A 21722-nucleotide genomic window follows, 5' to 3' on the forward strand; every position below is an offset into this window, starting at 1 on the left:
CTGCTGTTCCGTTAATTGGAGCCTGTTATTAAAGGTGTTTTGCATTTTTAGACTTAATCATTCAAGCATTGCAACCCTATGGGTTTTTGAAAAATTATTGATAATATTAAATCCAGTTGTAGCATTTCTGGATCGGTTCAAAGTTAAATGTACTGCTCAGAAATATACTGCTCAATCAACAAAAGCTTCTAAGCAGTTCACATATAACAATATAAAATATCCATTCAAAGCACCAACAGTATCAAACATTAAATGCATGCAATTTGTCAAGCCATAAATAAAACCAGCACTTTATGAACAAATATGCATAATAAAACTGCATGTCAGTAATTATTTGTCAGGGTCGATTTACCAGAACAATTTTTTTAAAACCAAAAACAATTCAGCGAAGAACCTGAATGCGCAGGAAGCTGCAGAGAGAAGGTTCTGCTCACTGAAGGGACTGATTATTTGCAAGGAGGGTGTGGTTTTATGGGATTATTTCCATATGCATTGTTCTGCCAGCATTTTGGTATCAAAATTACTACGTCGTTTGCTGGCTGGGTTTCCAGGCAACGTGCCCACAGAAACACATGCTTTGGGAACTTGCTTTCAAGACTTCACACATCTCCATCCGAGCTGCCTTTGTATACATTTCAGCCTCAGACTGAAGCACTCTGGGCAGTTATGCTGAATCACTTGGAAGCTAGAGTTGGCAGGCGCAAGCAGGTGCATGACGAGATGATCCCCAGTTGCACTGAATGCATGACTAGACCACTCAGACATTAAGGCCTCTCACTGCCACCAGCAAGTGGGTTAAGTACCCGCCACAGCGAGCAAACAAACGAGCTTAAATTACCGTAGAAAGCAAAATATCGGTTATGGGGATGCCTTGCCACAGAACGTCTCTCTCACTTGGAAAGAATTTGACCGTATCCCTGCCCGGAGATGACGGCAATGAACTTTTCACATCGGACGGCGGAGATTCCACAAGTTCTGTATGAGGGATTGCTTCAGGACTTTGCTTCAGGACTTTGCTGTACAGAAGTTAGCCAGCTGTGGCATATAAGTGTGCATTCGCTTTCCAAAAGAAAAAATAGAAGCGAATGTGTCCAATCTGGTTTATTTCCACCCCCACCCCCAATTGTTATGAAACGTACTAGCCAGGCTCATGCGTGGAATGGCCCTTAGCTGCCAGTTTTCCGTTTCAATAACAATAATAATAATTTATTATTTGTTGGTTTCCCCAGCCACTCTGGGCGGCTTCCAACAAAGACCAAAAATACACTAAAATGTCACACGTTAAAAACTTCTCTGAAAAGGGCTGCCTTCAGATGTCTTCTGAATGCCAGGTAGTTGTTTATCTCTTTGACATCTGAAGAGAAGGCATTCCACAGGGCGGGTGCCACTACCAAAAAGGCCCTCTGCCTGGTTCCCTGTAACTTGGCTTCTCGCAATGACGGAACCACCAGAAGGCCCTCGGCGCTGGATCTCAGTGTCTGGGCTGAACGATGGGGATGGAGATGCTCCATCAGGTATACTGGACCGAGGCTGTTTAGGTCAGCACCAACACTTTGAATTGTGCTCGGAAACATACTGGGAGCCAATGTAGGTCTTTCAAGAGCAGTGCATTCTGGATTAGTTGTAGTTTCTGGGTCACCTTCAAAGGTAGCCCCACATAGAGCGCATTGCAGTAGTCCAAGCGGGAGATAACTAGAGCACGCACCACTCTGGTGAGACAGTCCACGGGCAGGTACGGTCTCAGCCTGCTTACCAGATGGAGCTGGTAAACAGCCGTCCCAGACACAGAATTAACCTGCACCTCCATGGACAGCTGTGAGTCCAAAATGACTCCCAGGCTGCACACCTGGTCCTTCAGGGGCACAGTTGCCCCATTCAGGACCAGGGAGTCCTCCACACCAGCCCGCCCTCTGTCCCCCAAGAACAGTACTTCTGTCTTGTCAGGTTTCAACCTCAATCCATTAGCCGCCATCCATCCTCCAACCGCCTCCAGACACTCACACAGGACCTTCACCGCCTTCACTGATTCTGATTTGAAAGAGAGGTAGAGCTGGGTATCATCTGCATATTGATGGACACCCAGTCCAAACACCCTGATGATCTCTCCCAGCGGCTGCATGTAGATGTTAAAAAGCATGGGGGAGAGGACAGAACCCTGAGGCACCCCACAAGTGAGAGCCCAGAGGTCTGAACACTCATCCCCTACCACCACTTTCTGAACACGGCCCAGGAGGAAGGAGCGGAACCACTGTATGACAGTGCCCCAGCTCCCAGCCCCTCTAGATGGTCCAGAAGGATGTTATGGTCGATGGTATCAAACGCCGCTGAGAGATCCAGCAGAACTAGGAAACAGCTCAAATTTCAAGGGAGATTCCTCTCCCCATTTACAGCACATGAGATGAAATCCCCTATCTCATGGTCCTATCTGGTTGGGGATGGTTGATAAAAGTGCCTTCAGTGCTGGCACACAAAGGCTGCCACAGGCCAGGGGTAAAAGGTGTGGGATGCAACCCATTGGAGCAGTCAAATACAACATTCCTTGTTTGCCTAGAGTGTACACACACAGGGGGGTGTTGATCCAGCCAGTTGAACTTCCAGTTACACCTGGTCTGGAGCATCGTTCCCCTGCATGTGACCAGTTAGTGGCCGTGATCCTTGCAGACCCCACAAAAGGTCCAGTCACGCAGCCACCTTCCTCTTTTGATGCCTTTTCTTCTCTTGGACTGCCCTGCTGGCTCTCTGCCAGCAGCACATGGGCGCATCCTTATAAAAATGTAAGCCACACTGTAGCTGTAACTACAGTACAAGCTAAAGGCTGCCTTCAGGGATCCAACCGTGAACTGAATGTGAGTAAACTTCTTATTACTTTTAAAAGAAGCTTTTTGTGTCTTTATTCTTTTTTGCAGGGGATAAAAGGGGTCTTACCAGGAATATACTCCAATCGGAACAAAACCAGATTGGATTGCTTAAGTAAAGAGATTCAAACTAATCTACCAGCTAGCTTCCTGCTATATATTGGGGAATATTGCTCTGCTGCTGACTCACAAGCGTGAGTTAGGAAGGATACTATTAAATCAATATATCCACTCCTAGTATCTGCAACGCTCCCACAAAAGGCACCGGTGAATAACATCACACACACGAAAAGTATTAGTCCTCATGAAAACACCAAGTCCACTCCACTGTGCCATATTTTGGTCAGCCAATTAACACATGTCATTAAACCCGCCCAGTTGACAAGTGACAGCGCTTGACTTCTTTGATGGCTATCCAAGGTGGAAATTCATTCTCTACACAATCTATGCAGGCAACAGACAATACTGGGATTATCTAATACCCAGGGCATGTGCTATTTAACAGGAGGGTGGGAATGGAAGTGAGACATGATTACATGCCAGTGAAATTCCCCTCTTTGGTTTCTTTCTAGATTAGTCAAGGTGCGGTTTGTTTATTGTTTCAGTCTTCCCTCCTCCCTCGAGAAACCTGAGTGATTTTGCAGGCAGTATTGTAATTCCAGAGTCATAAGATTGCTCCCTTACTCATAATGAAAGATGTGGACCTTTTGAAGCTGGGTTTCTAAAGCAACACAGTGTGTGCTTCCTGTCGCAAGCAAAACATAGGTGGGCTACATCGTTTCATGTAACCACATACGGCTTTCCTGAAATATCCCAAATCTCTCTCTCTCCCCTTCCCTTCCTTTTCCCTCATCAAGTTCTTCCCCTTCTCCCCCAACCTCTAAAGTGGTAGGGGGGTTATTTTTGTTTTTGTTTTATTATGTATTCTTTATTCTTGTTTTGCATTTTTGTGTTGCGAACTGCCCTGGGACCGTCGGGTAAAGGGCGATTTACAATTTTTATTTTTAATTTTTATTGTATTTCAAGAACCATCTTGGCAAGCTGGTGGAAGACATCCTGGGGGAGAGACACAGAGATCATAGAATCATTGAACTGTAATGTTGGAAGGGACCCTGAGGGTCATCTAGTCCAACCCCCTGCAATGCGGGAATCTCAAGTATCCAAGACCGATGGCCATCCAACCCCTCAATCTTCCTCTCTCCCATGCGAAACATACTCAGCTCCCATAGCCATTCCTCAATAGCCTTGGTTTCCAAACCCTTGATCATCTTGGTCACCCTCCTCTGCATATGTTTCAGCGTGTCAACATCCTTCTTACATTCTGGCGGCCTGATGTCTGGGAATCCAGTGTCGAACTGCCGTGAAGAACAGACTCCTCCTGAAATGTGGATGCTGTGAAATCAATCTACACCGAAAGCTTCTGGTGTAAATACAGTGGTACCTCGGGTTAAGAACTTAATTCGTTCTGGAGGTCCGTTCTTAACCTGAAACTGTTCTTAACCTGAGGTACCACTTTAGCTAATGGGACCTCCTGCTGCCGGCACACGATTTGTGTTCTCATCCTGAAGCAAAGTTCTTAACCTGAGGTACTATTTCTGGGTTAGCGGAGTCTGTAACCTGAAGCGTCTGTAACCCGAGGTACCACTGTATATAAAAGGTATTGACAAGCTGGCATGTGTGCAGAGGCAGGCAACCAGGATGATCAAGGCTCTGGAAACAGAGGAACAGTTGAAGGAGCTGGGTATGTTTAGCCTGGAAAAGAGCAGACTGAGAGGAGATACGGTAGTCATCTTCAGATGTCTGAAGAGGGATGTCAGATGTCTGTCACATGGAAGGGGGAGCAAGCTTGTTTTCCACTGATCCGGAGAGTAGGACTCTAAGCAGTGGTTTCAAATGACAAGAAAGGAGATTCTGACTAAGCATCAGGAAGAACTTTCTGATGAGAAGGGCTCTGCTGACAGCGGAATGGACTCGCTCAGAAGGTGGTGGACTTTCCCTGAGCAGAGGTTGGATGGCCATCTGCCATGGATGCTTTAGCTGAGTTTCCTGCATTTCCGGGGGGTTGTACCACTGTATGTGAAATATATCACATTTCAAAGACACTGCAGACTCTGCCACACCATTTTTTCACTTGGTTGAGTGCCAAGGCCTCTTGGAATCTCGTCAGAGATTGGGGTGGCCAGTAGCAATATTTATCTGGCATTTGGAGGTTTAGGACAGGCATAGGCAAACTCGGCCCACCAGATGTTTTGGGCCTACAACTCCCATGATCCCTAGCCAGCAGGACCAGTGGTCAGGGATGGTGGGAACTGTAGTCCCAAAACATCTGGAGGGCTGAGTCTGCCTATGCCTGGTTTAGGAGAACCTACTATCTGGGCTGAGTCACAGACCTTCCCTCCAACAATCTTGGTGCAAATTCCTACATACACATTGCATGGGGCAAATCATCCTTGGAATGGCATGGGAAGGAAGATTTGATCTGCTCATCATCTGATACCCTGCAGGGGGAAAAGCAGGCTGAGAGATAAAGAGTATGAACTACATTTGATCAACGGTGTCTCCGAAAAATTTCACACATCACTTGGGAAGACAGGTGAACTAATATCAGTGTACTGGAAGAAGCAAAGATCACCAGTGTTGAAGCAATGATTCTTCAACATCAACTTTGTTGGACGGGTCATGTTGTGCGGATGCCTGATTGTCGTCTTCCAAAGCAACTACTTTATTCGAAATTTAAAAATGGAAAGCGTAATGCTGGTGGTCAACAAAAGAGGTTTAAAGACTCTCTCAAGGCAAATCTTTAAACATGTAGTATAAACACTGACAACTGGGAAACACTGGCCTGCAAGCGCTTGAGTTGGAGAACAGCCTTTACCAAAGGTGTCATGGGCTTTGAAGGCACTCGAACTCAGGAAGCAAGGGAGAAGTGTGCTAAGAGGAAGGCCCGCTTGGCAAATCCACACCGTGATCAACTCCCGCCCAGAAACCTATGTCCCCACTGTGGAAGGATGTGTTTCCAGAATTGGCCACACTTACAGACTCTTTGTTGAAACCGTGTTTATGGAATACAATCTTACTCGGCTACGAGGGATCGCCAAAGAAGAAGATGGGAGTTTCAGTTCAGCAACAACTCCACCTCTAGTATATCAGAAGTGGCCGTGCACCTCTGGCAATGTTAACAGGTATATAGGCACCAACCACAAAACCCCAGAACAGTTTAAAAGCAGCTATGTAATAACATTTTTAAAAATAATAATAATAATAAATCAACAATCAGTTCAAAACACACACCAACATTCTACATATCTGGCTAGGCTTGTCTAAAGGAAACTGCAGCAGACGCCAAAAAGATACAGTGAAGGTGCCTGCCTGGTGTCAATAGGCAGGAAGTTGCAGTTGTTATTTTAAGTTGTCTCTCTTTAATGATTTGTACTGCAGCTGCTTTTATATGCCTGTTGTCTTTGTCCATGGAGTTTTCTTGGCAGGGATACTGGAGTGGCTTGCCGGTTCCTCCTCCAGGTGGATCACGTTTGGTCAAAACTCTCCACCATGACCTGTTCATCTTGGGTGCCCTGCTCGGCATAGTTCATAGCTTCTCTGAGTTATTCAAGCCCCTTCGCCACGGCAAGGCGAAGGGTGACCTTGGGCTAGTCACACTTCTTTGAAGTCTCTCAGCCTTACTTACTGGTCCCATCACCTCCTGGCAAATAGAAGGGGAAGAAATGGAGGTAGTGAGATATTTTACTTTCTTCGGCTCCATGATCACTGCAGATGGTGACAGCAGTCACAAAACTAAAAGACGCCTGGTTCTTGGGAGAAAAGCAATGACAAACCTAGACAGCATCTTAAAAAGCAGAGACATCAAAGGTCTGTATAGTTAAAACTATACAGTAGTGATGTATGGAAGTGAGAGCTGGACCATAAAGAAGGCTGATCGCCGAAGAATTGATGCTTTTGAATTATGGTGCTGGAGGAGACTCTTGAGAGTCCCATGGACTGCAAGAAGATCAAACCTCTCCATTCTGAAGGAAATCAGCCCTGAGTGCTCACTGGAAGGACAGATCCTGAAGCTGAGGCTCCAATCCTTTGGCCACCTCATGAGAAGAGAAGACTCCCTGGAAAAGACCCTGATATTGGGAAAGATGGAGGGCACAAGGAGAAGGGGATGACAGAGGACGAGATGGTGGGACAGTGTTCTCGAAGCTACCAGCATGAGTCTGACCAAACTGCGGGAGGCAGTGGAAGATAGGAGTGCCTGGCGTGCTCTGGTCCAGGGGGTCACGAAGAGCCAAACATGACTAAACAACAACAACTGCAGCTGCTGCTTCTGCGCAGGTGTTTATGCTAAGGTCTCACTCCTGCACTAACTGCAGCTTCTGGAAGAACATTAGACCCAAGAAGTTGACCTAGATTTGGAGGGCTGAGTTGCTTGCCAGCATGTAATGGGGCTTTGGTTGCCACCTTTAACTGACATTCGTTTGCATTCTGGTTTCCTTCATTTCTTTATCAAAACCATCTACTTCCTCCCTTGGAGGAATATGACTTTCATGCTGGAAACGGTTAGATGTGGCTCAGCAAAAACGTTCATCGCGAGTTGGCTAGTACTATTGAGTTTAGTACCGCAAAGGTTGCTTAAGATTAGCGCTTAAGAACTGATGGGTTCGATGGGGCTTAGCAGTGATTTGGAGACAGGTCACACTCATGAGTAACATGGGACACATTGTGTGAATAATCCACCCATCCCTTTTCCCTGAGAGAACAGGGCATGTGATAGAGGCCTGTCAGTCACATGACATATAAAAGCCCACACAGGCATCCTTCTAACATTCCTTAATTTTACAATGTTTCTGTAGATAGTCTTTAAATTTCTTCCAACCTTCTTCTACCGATTCTTCTCCCACTACATACCCTCCAACATTTCTCTGATGAAAATAGGGGTGTCCTTTTCCATTGCTGTTGCTATTTATACCCCGTCCATTTGACTGGGTTGTCACAGCCACTCTGGGCGGCTTCCAACATTTATAAAAACATATATATCTGTAAAATAAAACATTTAACATTCAAAAACTTCCCTATACAGGGCTGCCTTCAGATGCCTTCTAAAGGTTGCATAGTTACTTATCTCCTAGGCTCGAGGGTTGCACAACTCCATACCCTCCAACATTTCTCTGATGAAAAGAGGGACGTCCTAAGGAAAAGCAGGACATTCCAAGGTCAAAAATCTGAAACTGTGATGGCTTCTGTAAATCCGCAAAAGCAGGGACACTTGGAGGGTCTGTCAGTATGGTATTCAGCAAAACAGGGATGGTCAAAGCCAGTGTGGTGTAGTGGTTATGAACAGTAGACTCGTAATCTGGTGAACCGGGTTCGCTTCCCCACTCCTCCATATGCAGCTGCTGGGTGACCTTGGGCCAGTCACACTTCTCTGAAGTCTCTCAGCCCCACTCACCTCACAGAGTGTTTGTTGTGGGGGAGGAAGGGAAAGGAGATGGTTAGCCGCTTTGAGACTCCTGAAGGGGAGTGAAAGGCGGGATATCAAATCCAAACTCTTCTTCTTCTCCTCTTGGGCCAGTGAGGGGATGCATGAAACCAAAACTAAACCCTAACAAGGTAGAGACATTGTGGGTAGGGGGGCAGGACTGTGCACTAGATTTGGCCAAAGCTCGAATCCCAAAGTGAATCAGGCAAATTTGGATGGTTTCTGCTTTGGGTTGAGTCAGATCAAGACAGCCTCAGATTGGCTTGGGTTCAGTAGTCTCATTTGGAGTGATTGGGATGGCAGGGCATCTCACGAGAATGGTGCAGGGAACCAGCTATTATTATTATTAGTAGTAGTAGTAGTAGTAGTAGTAGTAGTAGTAGTGTGCCACCCAACTGACTGGGTTGTCCCAGGCACTCTGCTTCAGCAATAAGCTCACCACAACAAAACAAACCACAGCTGGGCACCACGGTTTAAGAAGGATAAAGGTAAAGGACCCCTGACAGTTAAGTCCAGTCACAGATGACTCTGGGATTGTGGCGCTCGCGCAATGGAACACTGAAACCAGAGCAGCACATGGAAACACCGTTTACCTTCCTGCCAGAGAGGTACCTATTTATCTACTTGCACTGTTTGGCGTGTTTTCGAACTGCTAGGTTGGCAGGAGCTGGGACTGAGCAACGGGAGCTCACCCCGTCGCAGGGATTCGAACCGCCGACCTTCTGATTGGCAAGCCCAAGAGGCTCAGTGGTTTAGACCACAGCACCACCCGCGTCCCTTGTCTTAAGAAGGATAGTGATGCATATTTAAGGTTCTGCAGTACGCATGAAAAGGATCTAGGGGTCTTAATAGACCACAAGCTTAACATGATGTGGCGGCAGCAGGAAATTAAAAAAGAAGCTAATGCAATTCTCGGCTGCAGCAACAGAAATCTAATGTCCAGATCAAGGGAAGTAAAGGTACTGTTTATTCTGCCTTGGTCAGCTTCCACCTGGAGTGTCTAGTTCTAGGCACCGCCTTTTGCAAATATACTCTGGAGATTTAGAAGAAACCCCAGAGCAGATATGGGGTATACAGCAGGAGGTGTGGGGAGCAGAAACCCTTGCGCTCATGGAATGAGTTAGTTGGATACCATATTGATCCCTAACTTGGTATTCTGCATTGGCTGAGTTTATTATAACAGGAAGTTTTTCTGGGACGCCGCAACAATTTGCCTCTGTTTACATTTCCCGCTAGACATTCACCTCTTCCTGACTTTTATTGCTGCAACTCGGAGAAAATTCGTTTTTGCTAAGACAAAGAGCTTCACATTCTACAGAAAGTGGAACAATGAGTGCTCCATTAATATAACTGGGATGCATGCTTTGTGGTTTAGAAACTACTCAGGAATGAGGCAGGAAACTGTTATGCAGTTAAGGGAGTTGTTTTTTATTTAAAATACTTGATGCGATTTGAAGTACTTCATTGTGGTGACACAAGTAGTATTTGTGATGCAGGAAATTCTGAAGGTTTCCACAAACAGGCAGTGCCAGTAAGAGACAGGCTGTCGAAAGGAGAATCTCAGCAGGTCTCCTGGACTGGCTGGACTCAGAGGAATGGTGGAAGGAGCCAGCTGGGGAACCCCCAAGGGGCGAAGGCTCAGAGCCAGGGGATTGGTGGTGGGGCAACAATGAGTGGTCAGCGGAAGAAGAGAGAGCAGACTTGGAGGAGGAGGTGTCGGAAGCAGAAGAGGTAACAGGGTTTAGTGAGCAGAGAGAGTCTGGCAGAAAGAAGTCCAGAACCAAAATCTGAAGCAGGAGAGGAGGGAGGCCAAGAAGCTGAGATGTGTCAAGCTGGTGAAGAAGCCAGGGTGTCTCCCCATCCTGCTGTGACAAGCTCCCCTACCCCTGGTCTCCCAGAGGTATGAAGAGGGAGGAGCAAAGGCAGGTGTGGCCACAGAGTCTCAGATTGCTTGGAAAGTGTGGGATGTGAAACACATAGCAGTCAAGTACAACATTCCTAGAAGGGACATGCTAGGAGATGCTTTGTACCAGCCAGGAGAAAACTTCCTGTTTCCTCCTGAGCTGGGACAAACTTCCTCTGCATGTGACTAGAGGGGATGTATGGCCTAATCTGGGGAAGAGGAGCACACCATCTTCTTTTGCTCCTCTCGTCTCCATTTTGTTTTTCTCTATCTGTGAGCAGAAGTGACTGCCTGTCTGCAGTCACTTGGGACTAACTCCCTTATGGGATAGTTCCACATGTATATATACCTTTAAGTCTGCCTTCAGGGATCTAACTGTGAACTGAATGAATGTGAGTAAACTACTTTTGTATTCGCTTTAATAAGATTGTCGTGTATATTTTTTTTAAGAGGGACAAGAAGGGATCTTACCAGGAATCTTATATAGAGAGGTTCAGAAGAACCTGCAACAAGCAAACCGCTGTGCATTTAAAGGGGAATGTTTAAACTCTGCTAAGATATAGAACTTGCTACTGCAAGTTAGGAAGGATATCATTAAACAATATATCCTCTCCTGTCTCCCATAACATTCCCATAGAAAGGACCTGGGAGAGGAGGCAAGTTAGGCAGTTGTGGGAAGGAGGGACCTCCTTCAGCCTCCACAATTGCCTCATAGGAGCAAGATCTACCGAGAACAGTTGCTGCACTCATCAGACCTGGCACTCCAGAGCAGACCTTGTTTCTTCTAATAAAGAGTAAACTTCACTTACTCCATGTGATTTATTGCTGACCTGCCCTTGACACCCATTCCCGAGAGCACTTGACCAAGGAGAACGACTAATTTACTAAAGTTATTTAAAAGATTCCTGGCAGTCATTTGGAGTTCAAATGTTTCTGAAGCCGTGAACACATTTTTCTTCTTAAAAATATATATATTTATAAATGCAAACATAAATTGAGATTTGTTATGATGAATCCAAAAACAGCATAAAATAGCAATTGGACAGGAGATGAGTCAGCAAATGTCAAGGCAGATGAGTAAAATAGCAGGAGGAAAAAATATTAAGTTTGCCGCCAAGAAGGAAAACCAGATGTGCTCTTTTTAACAATAATCAAAATCAGGACATTAAATAAGGTTTTTGCTTTTGTGCATAAAATGTAGCAATGAGAGAGGTGGGCTTCTCTTGGGACAGAGCATTTCACATAAGGGGTTCCACAAGTGGAAAAGGACCTCTCCCTAGTTGCATTACCTCAGAAGATGAGGATGTCTAGAATGACATCTTGGATGAAGATTTAGTACTTAGGTGAGGGCTGAAACCCTCAGGAGCTTTTGCTAGTCAGTGTAGACAATCCTGCACTAAATTGATCAATGTTCTGGCTCAATATAATCCGTAAAAAGACCCCTGTGTTGTAATATAGACAAGCTGAACAAAATAACACAACACGATGGCCAATAACAATGGCACTAAACACTATTTATAGACTAATACAAATCATCAGAAATTACAACCAAAGTCTCTAAATCTTCTTCACCAGTCATGGTAGAATTCAAAAGTTCGATATATACATAATCTGTCATCAAATATTGTCAGAACAGAGTTTCCGGATAACCAGTCTGTTTCGTTCAATGCTTCATCAGCCAATCTTGATCAATTCTTCATCAGCCAGACTTGTAAGAATATGAGAAGGATGCAGTTCAATTTCTTAACAAGCCAATCTTACATGTAAGTAAATATAAACACTGTAGAAAATATGCTCTGGGTCAGTGCTCGTATGATACTGTAGTTTAGTGCCATTGTTATTGGCCACCGTGTTGTGTTATTTTGTTCAGCTGGCTCAATATAAGGCAGCTTCCTATGTTCCTAGGCAGCCCATAATAAGAACATAAGGAGAAACCTGCAGCATCAGCCCAAAGGTTCCCATTTAGTCATCCTGTTTAGTCATTCCCATTTAGTCATCCATTTAGAACATCCTGTTCTCACAGTGGTCCCCAATAGACCTAAAAGAAGCCAACAAGCAGAATCGAAGCCCAAGAGCAGCCTTCTCTCTCGAGGTCTCCAGCAACTGGGGTTCAGAAGCCTACTGCCTCCTTCAGACCCAGGCAGTGTTCTCAATGGTCAGGGATAATGAGGATTCATAGAATTGTAGAGTTGGAATGGGGCCCCAAGGGTCATCGAGTTTAACCATCAACATCTGGAGGGCATCACATTGGCTACCCATGACTTTGCATGTCTTGATTCCAGTGTGGTGTAGTGGTTAAGAGCGGTGGACTTGTAATCTGGTGTACTGGGTTCGCTTCCCCGCTCCTCCGCATGCAGCTGCTGGGTGACCTTGGGCTAGTCACACTTCTCTGAACTCTCTCAACCCCACTCACCTCACAGAGTGTTTGTTGTGGGGGAGGAAGGGAAAGGAGAATGTTAGCCGCTTTGAGACTCCTTCGGGTAGTGATAAAGCGGGATATCAAATCCAAACTACTACTACTACTCTTCTTCTTCTTCTTCTTCCTCTTCTTCTTCTTCTTCTTCTTCCTCCTCCTCCTCCTCCTCCTCCTCCTCCTCTCCTGGGCAGCAGTTTGAGCTCTGACCTGGACCAGGAGTGAAGATTATGGAAGGCCAACACTGGCTCTAGCCAGATCTTGTCCACCAAGACAGTTCTGAAAAGGCATCCCTAGAGCCTACAACTCATCTCGGGGTGAACGCTCCTCGACACTGGATCTTTTGTGCAGGCAATGAATCAGGTTGAATTGGAGAGATGAGGAGCTGGGTGTTGAGCCAGATGACCAATCCTTTAACCATCTCTGGAGAGAGGGTGCGACCTAGGGAGGAAAGTCTGGACTGAGAATAAGAGACCTCATTTGGTCTCCAGGCCTTGCTTCACTCGGAGCTCTCCGGGGTCCTGAAACATTTGTAAATGCTTTAAGCTGCATCACTCTCGTACGAGTCACCCATCGAGGTGACCAAGGCTATTTTGCTTCTAGATAAGAAACCACAATGAAATAAGAATGTCTGGAACTGAGCTTCCCCACCATTACCACCCCATGATGGGCCCTAGAGTGGGACCTGACTTGCATTCAGTCAGATGTAGCCCACATCTGCCTTTGTTTCCCTATTGCGGTGCCATAAACCCCAGCTCCCTGGTGTATGAATGGTCTGGCAGAGCTGGAATCAGTGGGAGGATGTTGGAAGTGATAGAGTCCAGTGTCTGGGTCAAACTCAGTGCTCCACAGAGTTTCAGCAGGAGCACCAGTCATGTGGAATGGAAACCCCCTCAGAGCCATTCAGAATCCGTCTACTCACAAAGGGCATAAACTGATCCACCCATGACGAATGAATTCTCAAGAATTTCCCCATCATCTCTCTGCCTGGTCGAGAACGTCAGGTCTAGGGCATGACCCCGAGTCTACATTTGAGCTGCTGACGTTGGATTTGGAAAGCATCATGGCTCTCACAGCATTCATGGACTCCTGAGGGAACTTCAGGTTGTGGTTGATGACTCCCTGAAGATGTTGACCCAGTGTGTGGCTCCTGGGGGTGGGGAGGCTGCCAATGGTGAAAAGTAAAGGGTCAGTGTGTCACAATGCCTTTGTGCACATCTATCACACAACCACACTTCTGGTCACATCACCTTGAACAGGATACCACAGAGCTGGGAAAGGTTCAGAAGAGGGCAACCAAATGGATCAAGGCAGTCAGAACAACTCCTTTATGAGGCAAGTTACAAGGTTTGGAGTTTTGGGGAGCTGAAAGTAAGGAGGGCCAAAGTGCTATGAATGAATAGAAATTGAATGAATGAATGAATGAATGAATGAATGAATGATATCCCACCGTTTTCCCTGAATGAATGAATGAATGAATGATATCCCACCGTTTTCCCTGAATGAATGAATGAATGAATGATATCCCACCGTTTTCCCTGAATGAATGAATGAATGAATGAATGAATGAATGAATGATATCCCACCGTTTTCCCTGAATGAATGAATGAATGAATGAATGATATCCCACCGTTTTCCCTGAATGAATGAATGAATGAATGAATGATATCCCGTTTTCTCTGAATGAATGAATGAATGAATGAATGAATGAATGAATGAATGGATATCCCACCGTTTTCCCTGAATGAATGAGTGAATGAATGATATCCCACCGTTTTCCCTGACAGGAACTCAAGGCAGCCTACAGCTAAAATTTTATTTCCATTTACTGTAGCTATTGAAGGTGTTGTACATGATCCCTTCCCTCACACATTTTTTCTCCTCACAACAATCTTAACAATCTTGTAATTGTCTCAAGATGGTCATGTGAGGTTTATGGGGAAACTGGGATTCGAACCTGTTAGATTTCAATGCGTTGCTGTGTTCATTGGGCAGGCGGAATGGGGGCAACGCAGAGCTCAAACAATGATCCTTGGCAGTGAAACAGGAATGCTGGAAGTGTGTAACCTCTTAAGAGTTCCAGAGGGCACAAAGCACCACAACTTGAATTTTCTGAGCTTCACTGTGTGGGGACTACAACACAGAGCACAACACAGAGCTCCCCAGGGTTATTTCCAGGGGACAATGAGCTGCCTATGCTATGACTGAGCTTTTAGTCATGCCAGCCGGACCCCACAGAAGCTCCTCAGAAACCACTCATGATGTATCATCGACTCAGGCAACAGGGCCAGGATAATAATAATAATAATAATAATAATAATAATAATAATAATATTCCCCAGCCGCTCTGGGTGGCTTCCAACAAAATACTAAAAATACAATAAAACATTGAACATTAAAAACTTCCCTAAACAGGGCTGCCTTCAGATGTCTTCTAAAAGACAGATAGTTGTTTATTTCCTTGACATCTGATGGGAGGGCATTCCACAGGGCGGGCACCACTACAGAGAAGGCCCTCTGCCTGGTTCCCTGTAACCTCACTTCTCGCAATGAGGGAACCGCCAGAAGGCCCTCGGCACTGGACCTCAGTGTCCGGGCAGAACGATGGGCATGGAGATGCTCCTTCAGATATATTGAGCCGAGACTGTTTAGGAAAGATCAGAGAGAGGACATTTCCCCAACCTCAGGCCCCATCTCTTCATCTTGGTCTAATTATTTGCTCCAGGAAGCAGGCAATCATCATTTGGACCCTGTTCTCTTCGAGTTTGCTCTGAATCACACAATGAGATATTCGCAAGATCTGAAGAGCTTGCCTCATGCTACTTTGAGTTTGTAGTATAGATCCCGTGGAAGTAAACAGGCTGGTTTCTGTGCTGGTATATGAGGAAGAAGACTGATCTCTTCCCCAGCCAGCTTGGAAATACATCAGACTGACTGTGTTTGTTTATTACTGGTCAAATTCTTTTCTTCCCACAAGGTCTCTCTTTCTCGCTAGCAACAAAGAAAATCCAGGCAAGAGTTATTTTTTTAAAAAAATAATATTTATTGCCTTTTCCAACAATTTAGACACTACAGAAAAGAAAAACCATACAATACAATACAATACAATACAATACAATACAATACAATACAATACAATACAATACAATGCAATGCAATACAATACAATACAAAAAAAACTACATTACACTAACAAAACAAAACAAACACAATTTAAAACACATCAAATACTTTCAATAACTTATCTTTCATTTACTTATTTCCGCGACCTCCTCACACCTCCCTTTTTGTATTCCACTTCTATTAATTTTTTCAGCAATTCCTTTCCATCTTCCTCTATTTTTAATCTTATAATTATCTTAACACATTCTAACCTTATTTTTCCTTTAATACTCTATTAATCTATTTATTCTTAATTCCTTATAACATTTCTACTAAAGCCATATAACTTCATTCCAACATTTTCCTAACATTCATTAATTTTACAGTAATTCCATAAATAATCTTTAAACTTTTTCCAGTCTTTTTCCACCGACTCTTCTGCCTGGTCTCGGATTCTGCCAGTCATTTCCGCCAATTCCATGCAGTCCATCAACTTCATCTGCCATTCTTCCCGGGTGGGTAAATCTTGTGTCTTCCAATATTTTGCAATGAGTATTCTTGCTGCTGCTGTTGCATACATGAAAAATGTTCTATCCTTCTTTGGCACCAATTGGCCGACCATGCCCAGGAGAAAGGCCTCTGGTTTCTTCAGGAAGATATGTTTAAATACCTTTTCCACTTCATTATAAATCATCTCCCAGAATGTCTTAATCCTTGGGCATGTCCACCAAAGGTGAAAGAATGTACCTTCAATCTCATTACATTTCCAACATTTATTATCAGGCAAATGGTAAATTTTTGCAAGCTTGACTGGTCAAGCAGGCAAGAGTTATTAAGCAGATTGCAGTCAACGACTTATTTAACCATAGTATCTTTGAATAATTGATGTTTTTTATCTGTATTAAATCTTACCTTTTCAATATGTAAGTTCTATATACATGGCTAGGGAAATCCAGCCAGATGGGCAGGGTATAATTAATAAAATTATCACCATCATGCGGTTTACGTAGTATTTTAAAGACATAGGTTTTATGTATGAGACTAGGCAGCAGTGTGATTTTATGGAGCATATTGAACTGTTGGGTTCAGTACCATACTTATCTTATATGTGAATGACCTATGGCCCAAACATTTATAAACTACATGAAACATGAAATTTGCTTCTTCTTCTTATTTAAACAGATTGTTGTTGAGACATCGAAACCTCTCTGGGGTCACTTTGTAATGGGAAACAGTGTACAAAACTTTCAGAGAAATAAATCATGTCTTCCAGAATAGTTTGTGGCTTACTCTTGCTAACATCCTTTCTATAGCAACAAAAAAGGATGCTGTCCAAAAAACTTGCTTCTATATGGGGTCTGCCTTAGACCAACGTTCCCCTAGCTGGCACCCTCCAGCTCTTTGAACTACAACTCCCACCAGTCTAATCCATCAATAGCTCAGCTGACTGAAGCTGGCGTAGTACAAAACAGCTGTATAAAAGCAAGGTTTATCTATAGTTTCATTTTCTGTAACTGTAAGCGGAGCGGAGCTTGCTAGACAGATACTTATCATAATGGGCGCGTCAGACATCACCTGGTGAGCAAGGGTACCAGATGATATTACGCATATTTTACACAAAAGCAAGCCCTGCCAAGCCCCAGGTGAATTTACTCCTACGTGTTTTGAGATAAGATATGAGGTTAGATAAAGACATCTGGTGCTGAAACAATTCATTTCCAGGAATATGCAAGCCACAAGCTTGCAACACGCACGTTCGCAAATGGAACTGGCAGCAAAATGTTCTCGCATACCAGTGCTTTTTTCCTGGGGGGACGCAGGGGGACGCATACCCCTAAACATTTTGTGAATCTAAGTTTGGCCTCCTTGAGGGGCAGTATTTCAATAGGAGTAGGAAAATGAGAGTAGCCCTAAATATTTTTTAAAGAAAAATAAAGCACTGCCGCATGCCCTCAGGCCCTAGAAGACTCAGACAGCAAGGTACGCCAGCCTCAGGGAGTTGTTTTCAACTGATACACTAATGTTCATTGTTCTGTGCTTCAGATTGAAATACTTTATTGTCACTTGTACAACTTGTATACAGTGAGATTACATGAGGACCCCCCCCCCACTTAGCTCTCTTAGTCTTAATTCCCCTCGTTTACTGAACCACACCCACCAAACCCGAAAGTCAGTTGCCCTGTTGTTATCTTTTCATTCAGCAGCCTAACAGCCCACGGATAGAAGCTGTTCTTTACCCTGTTGGTGCGACTAATCATGCTTCTCTATCTTCTGCCTGAGGGCCGGCCAGGGTGTGAATCATCCCTGAGAATTTTCCTCACTCTCCTGAGGCAACGTTCTTCCGCTATTTCATCCAGCGGATTCACGGGACAGCCCATAATATCTTGTGCTGTATTCACCACCCTCTGTAGGCACTTCCTATCAGATGAGGTCAAACCAGCGTACCACACCGTGATGCAGTAGGAAAGGACACTTTCTATTGTGGACTGGTAGAAGGAGATCATCAAATGTTGATTGACATCGTTCTTCCGCAATACTCTGAGGAGATGGAGTCTCTGTTGGGCTTTCTTAACCACCTGGGTTGTATTGATTTTGCAAGTAAGGTCTTCATTGAGATAAACTCCTAGGAATTTAAAGGAAGAGACTCTCTCCACACAGCCCTCCCTGATATACAGCGGAGCTAGTTCTCCTCTCTTCCTCCGAAAGTCAAACACCATCTCCTTTGTCTTGCTGATATTAAGGTGCAAGTTGTTCCCTGGGCACCATGTAGATATTTTTTGGACCTCCCCTCTATACGCTGATTCATCTCCACCTGTTATTAAACCCATTATGGTGGTGTCATCTGCAAACTCTGTTCAATGTTCTGTGCTTCAGGTGCTGTTAGTCATCGATTTTAGCTGATAAAACTTGCACAATCTGGAAGAAGTCTAGATTCCCCACCACCACCTCTTTCGGTTTCACTGCCATCAGCATTCTGTAAGGACACGGGGGGTTATCAGTCCATTGTTATGGTTAATTTTATTTTTGTTTAAAGACTTCATTGAGTAACTAAAACATTTTACAGCATGGTAGAACAAAGAACCAAGGGGCAACTTGCCATTATTGCTCCGTAATGCGTATGTGACTTTGGAACATAAGACAGTTCAATCCAAGAATAGCCATAAGAATGGGAAGTTGTGGTGAATTTATTTTTTAAAGGAACAGCTACACACTTCTGCAAACCTTGAGAGTTTCCCGCCCAAACAGTAACAACTTCCTTGCTTTTGTATAGCTGTTTCACTGTTAGAAAGCTTTCCCCTCCTAGTTAAATAAGTCCGCCTGGATAATATATTAAACAGGAGAGTGGAAGTTCCTGAGATGACTCAGTTAATTAGAAGGAAGGAAAGTAATGGTTCCTTTTGTGCCTTCGGGAAATATAAACCTAATAAAATCCTATCCCCTTTTAAAGTGTGGATTTTTTGGGGGGGTGTTATTGGATAGTTGTTTTTATTTTTATTACGTATTTTGTGGTTTTATATTTTGATTTTGTTCTGTGAACAGCCCTGAGACCTCCGGGTATAGGGCGGATATAAATTGAATAAACAATGATAATAATAAAATAATAATAAAATAATAGTAAAATAAAAGGTGCCCTTTCTTGCAACCTGCCTTGCATTTCAAGGAATTACTGGCTTGATTCATCAGATCACTATTAATTATCAACTGAGTCATGAGGACATCCATCGATGACTTCGGATGGTTGGTCTACTCTATTGGGCTTCCAATAGAGTAGATTGAGAATACTAAATCTCCTGTATACAAACCATGCGTTCCATGTAGCAATGAGCTAAATCTACCAAAGTAAGAATTCACTAATAGACCAAACACTTTCTTTTTCTTTCTTTTCTTTCTTTCTTTCTTTCTATTATTAAGGATGTCCAGATTTTCATCAGAGAAATCTTGTAGAGTATGAAATTCTTAGTGGCTTTAAAAGGAGATTTTGTACACTCATAACAGGAGCTATTAAGTAAATACCTATCTTAAGGGACAGTGCAGCTGCGAGGAATTCATGGTGAGCAATTCATCGGCACATGACTGGTCTGGGTGAAATCAGATCCATGGTGTGAGCCAGGAGGGGAATTTCTTAAGTTCTTAAGATACATATTGCTCTGATCCACACCTACAAAGACCTATTTGTGGACTAGAAAATGAAACGAAAAGAGTCGTAGCAGTGTAAACAAGCCCTGCCCGGTTTCCTTGAATTCAGGACCGACAGCCTGGGATGGGAAGTACGCACAGGTTCCACCTGCTTATCAGGACTTGGGCAGGCCACCTGAAGAAAGTGAAAGTCTCCCATCTCCTAGTGGGTGTTTGTAGATTTGATTCGAGGCTCAGGACTGCTTATGATCAGCCAGGCAGGCGGGCAAAGGAGATGATCTGCTGTCTCCCCAAATTAATGATCATAACTGTCAACTTACAGATTTGAAAATAAGGGACCAGCAGCCTCGAAAATAAGGGATCAGCAGCCAAAATAAGGGATCAACAATTACTTTGATAAAATACATATTTTGTTGCGTGCAAATGGCTTTAGATACCTATTAGGTCCATAAATTACCATATAGCATATATTCAACATAAAAAAGCAACAATTTGTTATTGACAAAGGACAGCTGGGCATAGAAAGGGCCCCATTACCTTCAGTAGCATATTTAAGGGACATCATCAATAAGCGACAGCAGCGGGACATGGCGCTGGGATAAGGGACTGTCCCACCAAATAAGGGACGCTTGACAGCCATGTTAATGATACAAGCAGGGGATTAGAAGCACACCGGGATGCTTTCCAGGCATGTTGGGGGCTCATTCATTTCCCTCCCACACCAATAGAAGCGAAGGCACAGAAAAAACTCAATATGGAGGCCAAATGGCCGAAATATTGGGAAATTTTGGAACAAGATGGAGACAGAATAAAATTGCAGAGTTTTGAAAAATTAAAAAATAGAGTGCGAGACTGGCTCCATTACTACCAAATAATGGAGGTATATAGCACAGATAAAAAACTGGGCTTCCAGGTGGAAAAATCAAAATTGGAAACAGAATTGTTAGATCCCAAAACTAAGAACTTCTCAAGAATATATAACTTGCTGTTGAAATGGAACACTCAGGATGAAATGGTGAAATCTGATATGATTAAATGGGCACAAGATGTTGGACATAACATAATGATGGCTGACTGGGAACAGTTATGGACCACAGGTATGAAATTTACGGCATGTAATGCCCTAAGAGAAAACTTAATGAAAATGATTCATAGGTGGTACACGACACCAGTCAAGCTTGCGAAAATTTACCATTTGCCCGATAATAAATGTTGGAAATGTAATGAGATTGAAGGTACATTCTTTCACCTTTGGTGGACATGCCCAAGGATTAAGACATTCTGGGAGATGATTTATAACAAAATGAAAAAGGTATTCAAATATACCTTCCTGAAGAAACCAGAGGCCTTTCTCCTGGGCATGGTCGGCCAATTGGTGCCAAAGAAGGATAGAACATTTTTCATGTATGCAACAACAGCAGCAAGAATACTCATCGCGAAGTATTGGAAGACACAAGATTTACCCACCCGGGAAGAATGGCAGATGAAGTTGATGGACTACATGGAACTGGCGGAAATGACTGGCAGAATCCGAGACCAGGGAGAAGAGTCGGTGGAAGAAGACTGGAAAAAGTTTAAAGATTATTTACGGAAATACTGTAAAATTAATGAATGCTAGAAAAATGTTGGAATGAAGTTATATGGCTTTAGTAGAAACATTATAAGGAATTAAGTATAAATAGATTAATACAGTATTAAAGGAAAAAATAAGGTTAGAATGTGCTAAGATAATTATAGGATAGAAAACAGAGGAAGATGGAAAGGAATTGCTGAAACAATTAACAGAAGTGGAATACAAAAAGGGAGGTGTGAGGAGGTTGCGGAAATAAGTGA

Source organism: Podarcis erhardii, assembly GCF_964252035.2.
Source record: "Podarcis erhardii genome assembly, chromosome: 6".
In the NCBI taxonomy this organism is placed as follows: Eukaryota; Metazoa; Chordata; class Lepidosauria; order Squamata; family Lacertidae; genus Podarcis; species Podarcis erhardii.